The sequence below is a fragment of the Gavialis gangeticus genome, unplaced genomic scaffold (genome assembly GCF_001723915.1).
Source record: "Gavialis gangeticus isolate Ggan-Ray unplaced genomic scaffold, GavGan_comp1, whole genome shotgun sequence".
NCBI lineage: Eukaryota > Metazoa > Chordata > Crocodylia > Gavialidae > Gavialis > Gavialis gangeticus.
Genome location: NW_017728992.1, coordinates 54586363 through 54594074, shown reverse-complemented (window position 1 = coordinate 54594074; position 7712 = coordinate 54586363). Strand labels below are relative to the sequence as shown.

Genomic DNA, 7712 nt, shown 5'->3' with positions numbered 1-7712 from the left:
TCTGAATCACCTTTGGAAAAGGGTTTTAGGCCACTAAGACACTTTTGAAATTTTTAATTCTACGTGGAGACCTGCCATGAGAATTTTGTCCTAGTTTTAAACAGGAATTTGTCCTTTTAGGGCTCTGCTGAGAGAGACCGCTCTGGGTAGGTCTACTTTACAGAGGGTTAGGCATGAATTTGACTCCTTTAGACAGAAACTTTCCATGCATTAAATGTTTTTTTCAGTCTGAACTAAAAAAGGCATACAGGTTCTCAGACTACAATAATTTAAGAAAAAGAGAGTTACATTATTTGTGACATCACTGATTGTGCTGTTTTCAAAGCAGGTGAAATAAAAGACTGATTTCTCATTTCTTACTTTATTAAGTCAAGAGAGGTCCAACTTGAACATACAGGAAGCTCTGGAAATTAGCAAGAGGAAATATAAGAAACATAGTTAAATAATCCACAGCCCTAGAGGCGGAAGTAAAAGCACGTCCGTTTGTGGTTTCTGAAAAAAAAAGCTACTCACAACAGATTCTTTAGTTCTAAAAAGAACTTTGAAACTATCTAAGTAGTCTACAGTCTCTCTAAATAGTTGACTAATTAACAGATAGACACTTTGTTATCATGCAACATTAATTTTAGTGAGGACTTGGCCCAGAAATATGAGAAGCAGAGCAGCAAGAGAGAGAAAGGCGAGTGCAGGGAAGATAATTAATGAATAAGATTACTACTGCACAAGGTGAGTGCACTGCTTATTATAATTCCTAATGTTATAGAGGTCCTCCCTATTCCATACCCTTAGTTTGGGTTTGATCCTGTACATCTTTGGGTGATCTGGTCTCAGTCCAGCAAAAGATTTAAGCATGTGTTTAATTTTAGTAAACAAGCATTAGAGCTTGTTTATCATCATGTTAGAGCCTGATTTGCACCTGGCAGCACTAAGCATTTCCCTGGAGCTGTGCCTCATTTCTTGTAACTTGCCACTGCATTTTATAACTAGTAAGTATGCTGCCTGGCCAAACATGCGTATTTCCTAGTTTGGAGTGGCAGTCCATGCATACACTGGCTTCTCTGTATATGCAGCTCTTGAAGACTGTTTTTGTTCCAAAAAACAAGAACATAGGCCAGAAAAGCATGTGTGAGCATTATTTGGAAAAAGATGGCAAAATCAGCAGTTCTTGAAAACTCTTTTTATAGCTTTCCACCAATGTTTGTAAGAATGTTGTTGCTCGATATTGTGAATGCTCTCATGTCTATTGTGTGACTGTGTGTGTCAGAACATGCTTTCTGTGGAAACTATCTGACACACATCACGTAGGGATCCAAAACAATGGCATGTGATTTAGGTTACTGGCTGTAGAATTTACACAGCTTTTAGGATCACCATTCAGAGATGGTAAAATCCTCTTTACCATTCAGGGATCACCATTTAGAGTCACCATTCAGCCTGTGACTTAAGTGACTACTTGTAGAGTTTATACAGAAAGTTAAGAACAGTTGGTAGTTTCCAGTGACAGTCAGAGTCAATCATTCCATAAGTTAAAATAACTCTGAATAAAGGTTTTATGGATTAAAAAAAATAAAGTCACACCACTTAGTGCACTATTAAAAAGGATGTCTCTCACCTTGTATAGCTTTTCCACTTCAGTTAACACAGGCCATAAAAAGAAATGCAGGAAGAGAAAGAAATGTGAGAGCTTCTGTTTAGTGAAGTTGCACTAATGTCGGCAGGATTGCGCAGGGGATGAGAGAGAGCACGCAGAATTTATCTGGCAATCTCAATGGCTATCTATTTTTTCCATTTGACAAAACAGGCTGTTGAACACAATGCAGTGCATAGCCTAAAAAATAATCTGCCACTTTAGCATGGCAAAATGCAATGAAAAAATGCTAATTTTGTTTATTTAGGATCAGGGCCAAGCTTGACAGCTTTACAATGCCTCACTTGTTTCCCCAAGGGTCCCTGAGAGTGCCCAGACACACAGTCATACTACAGCTCAGTATAGTACCTTCTCAGCACATGTAAACAGTATAATCCAGGACAGTTGAAGCCAGACCCTCAGTTCCTCTGAAATCAAGGGAGCTGGCTTAATTTACACTAGCTGAAGATAGAGCATGTTATCTAACTCAGCAGATAGCACCAGGCAGAAAAAAGTTCAGTCAGAGTGATGAGGTTTTCCCATCAATGAAATGGTACTGGTCCACAGACACAGTTAAATCAAGTATCCAAAATACCAAATCATCTTAAAATAGTAAGCAAAATGGAAAAGGATAACACATGAGGTTAAATATCTGAAGCACGACATTTTTTGACTGATTCTTGAGTAAAATTATTAAAACCACATATGATTTATGCTGGTTCCAATATGGCAAGTAACCCTTGGGTTGCTATTCCCCCTAACCTGCCTCTTAAGTACACTGCTTAAGGCCTATTCTTTTGTCTGTGGGAAATAAATGAACACAGGGATGATATGATAGTAGAAAGTTGTGAATTCATTAATGCAGGGAGGCAAACCAGGGTCAGCATCTTACCTCAGCAACATGTGACTAATTATATGACTTTCAAGGATCAGTTACAGTTGCCTACTCCAGTGGTCTCCCAACTTTTTTGATTGCGCACCCCTATCAGTAAAAAATTTTTGAGCACGCACCCCCAATATATGTGGAACTCCCACTCTTCCCTCAGGATACCTCACGCACCGTACGTGACACGTGACCATCTGACATACGGACCGAGTGAGGGCGCCAGTGTCAATCCCTATATTAAATATTAGTAAAGCTTAATTTCTTTCTTATTCTTTAGATAAAAATAAATATAAATAGAAGTTCTAATATCTTCTTCCTGCACCCCAATGGATCATCTTGCGCACCCTGCTTTGGAGACCACTGGCCTACTCCACAAAAACCTATTCACATGCAGGGATTATTTAACAAAACATATCAAGCTGCTGCAGTAGCACCCCAAAAAGCATGAAAAAATACAGGTCCAAATCCTTTGCTATTGGGGTTTGTTACATCTGTTAGCTTCCTGACCATTTTACCCATTTACACAAGCAACTCATAATACTGTAGACAAGGTAGTCGATAGTGATAGTGAACCTGACTCCAAATACATTCACATATGCAGCTGAACAAAATATCAGCTTCAATATCAAATTACATTTTTTAACAAATCAACTTGGACTGGTTTTACTTTGGTTGAGTTTACCCATTTTGTGTTAGCATTCTGGAAATAGTCAAATAAATAACGTGTTATGGTAGGAACCTTACCAGGAATGGTACAGTTTAAGCAAATACTGGTAGGTGGAAAATTTGAACCAGAAACGATTGTTATGACCATCAAGTTAAGGAGCATTCATATGACCTATATGCCCAAATGACACTTTCAGAATTGTGTAGCATGAACTTAAAGCAATACTTTTGGGCTAGGGACAGAAGTTACACATAAACCAATATAAATGAGCAGAAAGCGGTTCAAATCTGTAACACAACAAAACTTCAGCACACACAAACTGCTTTCAAAATGTCTAAAACTGGTTTAAGAAAAACTTGGATGGATGTAGTATCAAACTTAACTTGAATCTGGAGGGGATCTGGGACAGGAGTTCAATATACTAATTTAACCTAAATCAGTTAAGTCTCAGCCCCCCAGCATCCTAGGATGTTCTGCACGCCCACACAAACCTCCCCGAGCAGGGTGGGTTGGTAAGACCTGGCCCAAGCTGTTTGCTCCAGCTGAGCAGGGAAGCATGCTGTAGTGCCCCCTGGCTTCTGGCCTGAGCCACTAAAGGCAGGTAGCTGCATTTCCAGAATCAAAAGTGAATGCCTGCTCACTTGCTTATCCATTCCATTTAGACAGCTTAGACTAACCTGCGAAGATTGAATCGATTCAGCCTCGGGCTTTTTGACTGTCTGTACTTAGCTTTAGTGAGCAGTTTTGTGAGTGGCACATAGTCTGACATATGCTTGCATGGTATATTTCCAACAGCAAACAGCTGTTCATTTAGAAAGGGTTATTAAAAGCTTCTTTAAAAAATATTAGATAAAGAAATAGTTGTTGGGGGGAAATAAAAACTTCAGAGGATTTTTTACCTCAATGACTGAAGTATTATGTTCTCTGGAATATGCTTCAACTATTAGACCAGCATTCTTGCAAACCCTTCTGCTCATATTCAGCTAGATGGTATCTTTAGACACAACTGTAAGTAAGATGGATCAACTCCAGAAATAGTCCTAGAAAATACTGTACTTTGGAAACCTCCTCTTGAAGCAGAATTCCCTCTCTGCTCCCTCCTTGCTCCAGAGGTGGGAGATAAGTCTGTTTGTTGCTGACTAATACCAGCAGCAAATTACTATGTCCCTACACCAAATCAACCAGGTACCAACTGTCTGCTGAAGTTGAAGTTGAGTAAAAACTCAATCTCTTCCCGTCATTCAATGCCTATTCCCCACACACGATGCATTTAGCCGTATGCATCCAGACCTAAAACCTAAATAATCCCTGCAAGTATGGAAGGGTTTTCATTCTTGCTCACTGCATTGTGTGGATGAATGGCCCATGTTACAATACATAGCAAAATTCTAGATTCATATTACATGGATGTGAGATAAGACCGCATTTTTAAAGAAGCAGAAAGTTTTAAATAATTTATTTTGTTGAAAATTAGGTATTTGTAATTTTGTAAGTGGGAAGAGAATCATGGAAGAAAGGAGAGCTGTTGAAGGGACAGACATCTGGAGCTATGGTCCTCTGCTTGATATGATCCCTTTTAAAGGTCGCCTACCGGGATACTACATCCATCAAATTCTTTTTCTAAAAAGAACAGCTATGCCAATGAAGATTTATATAACACACTTGTGCTACAATTCTCTATTCTTTTTCTCCAAACCCTTATTTTAGGCTCAGTAATAACTTTAGCAGGCATAACACAGGAGCCTGCCAAACTTTCAAACATTTCCTTGATGTATGATGATCACAATGGAAAGGAATGCAGGTTTTATCCAACAGTCAGCAAGGTTTTGTCTTCTTTAATCTCTACAACTAAATAACTTTGTAGTTCATAGTCTCCAGTGTAAATCTTAATTGAGGCTGACTGTCAGTTAGATTGCTTCAAGATTCTTCTGACCAGAAGACTGGGGTGCTCTTTATAGCAATTATAGTGTAAGAACCCAATGATAAAATGTCACACCTATTTTATTGTTGTGACCTGTTCATGTGTGACAGTCTTACAGCCCTGGGAGGAAATTCACTCACTCTGAAAGTTCAAGTTCCCTTTTTTATATATACTGAATTGTTTTACTTTCGGTTCTATTAGATCTTAACAGTGATGTGACCATTCATTCACTAGGGGATTCAACTGAATGTCAGTAAAACAGGTGCTTTGTTTCCAACATGCTCTCATTTTACTTTGCATTGGGTCTACTTTTGCTTTTTTCAACACTAGTTGTACCAATCTCCCCAGAGCAACCTGAGTAAAATATTCTCTTCCTTCTCTAGCAGAACTCATAGACTACTGCATTTTCTTGAATACAAGCCAACTTTTTGCCCTCCCCACCCCCACAATCAGAATGCAAGACCAAGGGCTTTAAAGCATAAAAGGCTTACATTTGCATACAAGGAAATGGTATTAAATACACTGGCTATCTTTGAACTGCTGCTAAAAGCAGCATGTGCTCAGTCATGGAAACTTACTATGATGGTGATTAAATGCAGCCAACACTGAGCATGACTATAAAACACATGACCCATATTGGGCAAATTTATCTTTTTCCTTAAAAAAAAAAAAATGTTTCGTGTTCCAAGGCAAATCAGCCAGATCAGTTCTGAATCCTTTGAATCTTTCAAAAACCTTATGTGGTCATACTACCAGCAAGTATCCCTCACCCCAGACTTTTCAGCCTGGAGCTTCAGATACTTTCAAAACCTTTGGCAGACATCCTATGTGCAAGCCTCCGGGCTTAGGGTCTGGATGCCCCCAAGTTTTGCAGCTATGCAGCTGAGGGCAAGCAAGAGAAAGCTCGAGGGGAGTCTCCCATTTCCAAAAGTTTGGCATGCAGCCGAGATCCTCCCACTGGAAGCTGGCCAGTGGGAAGCTAGCTATGAGGCTCTTGTGGGGAGTCTTGTCTGCAACCAGACAAGGGTGCACCCTCCACTACTTCAAGCCATTTTTAAGCCACCTACTGGGTCAGGGTACTTCCCCCTGCCATCTTCACGATCACGGTATTTCCCCTGCCAGGCAAACATACCACAAGGATAAGTCAGCACGACCCCATCTGAATATGATATACGGTAGTGCCCATTGAGCATATTCCCCCTCAGCACCTACTCTTTTCCAAGCCATGGTGAGCCACTACACTACATACATTTTGACTTCCTCTTCAGTCCCACAGCTAAGCTGTGCCTTTCTTTCCCATTTCCAAAGATTCCTGTTTCTTCACCACCCTTAAATGTCTGGCAAGCATCAACAAGTGGGGCCCCAAACACTTCACCAAGAATATCTTTGTTGGCCCCTCTCTCAGCCTATCACATCTGACTAGTGGGGCCCCATCCTCCATGAGGTGAAACCAGACCAGGCTGCCACATGCTTCATCTGCATATCAGTTTTTCAAGGATCCCAGACCTCGTGGCAAGAACGCCCAGTTCCAGTCATGGGCAGGGGCTAATTAGCACATGGATCCTTTGGCAGGGGGGAAGCTGGGGGAAGAGGTTGCATCTAGAGTACACGGACATATTAAGTAGTACTGATCTGTGGGGGGTGGGTCTCATGGCTTGAACTGCTGTTGACTCTGCTAGGGCCCAGCCCAATGAACTGTATGGTAAATCATAAGCATTTTGGCTTTGGACGAATATCATGCATAATTTGTGCTACCATAGTGGGTTCCAGGTTACTTAGCTGGCTTGCTCTATCTTTTGGGGTTCATTTACAGGCTTAACACCATATTTATTCCTCAGAGCACAGCACAGTCACTGCAAATAAACAGACAGCCTGTGTTCTTCTCCCCAACTATGGGAAGTGGCTGGGTTCAGGCCTGCTGCCACCAGCCCACACTGCCTTCTCTTATCAGCTCACTCCAGCAGTAGACACGATCTCTGGCCTCACTCACAGTCTCTCCATGTCCTGTGGTTGTCTTCACAGTCACAGGCAGACTCTTAAGATAAAAAGCACTCCAGGCGTGGTCTTTAGGCTCCATTGTGAGCTGACCTGTCAGCTCTCTCCCTCTCAGCTGTCTACTCTCTGGCTTCAGGTCTCAACCCTCAAACTCAGCTGTCTGCCTAGCTCTAGCTCAGGGGTGGGCAAAATGCAACTCGCGGGCCCCTACAAAATTTAGAAAATTAATATTTGTCTGCCTCTGGCTGCCTGTCATGTGGTCCTTGATTTCATAGACATTTGGGCTGGAAGGGACCTCGGAAGATCATCGAGTCCAGCCCCTTACCCAAGGGGCAGGAAGTCAGCTGGGGACATAGGATCCCAGCAAGATAAGCATCCAGTTTGCTCTTGAAAGTGTTCAATGTAGGTGCTTGAACCACCTCCCATGGCAGGCTGTTCCAGACCTTAGGGGCTCGGACAGTAAAGAAAATCTTTCTTATGTCCAGCCTGAAATGGTCTTGTAGTAGTTTATGACCGTTCAACCTTGTCATCCCTTGGGGTGCTCTGGTGAACAAACGTTCCCCCAGATACTGGTGGTCACCCCTGATAAACTTATAGGTGGCCATCAGATCACCCC

The 7712-nt window shown here is 41.5% G+C and overlaps 1 protein-coding gene across 1 annotated transcript in view; it reads left to right on the top strand.

Moving 5' to 3' along the window:
* Nucleotides 1–594: 594 nt before the first annotated feature.
* The window catches only part of NEDD9 (neural precursor cell expressed, developmentally down-regulated 9), a 201556-nt gene continuing 194438 nt past the window's right edge, over nt 595–7712 (top strand). Inside the window, exon 1 of the mRNA XM_019522602.1 lies at nt 595–726. The gene's annotated coding sequence lies outside the window, so the exon portion shown is untranslated. The remainder of the gene's footprint in view (nt 727–7712) is intronic.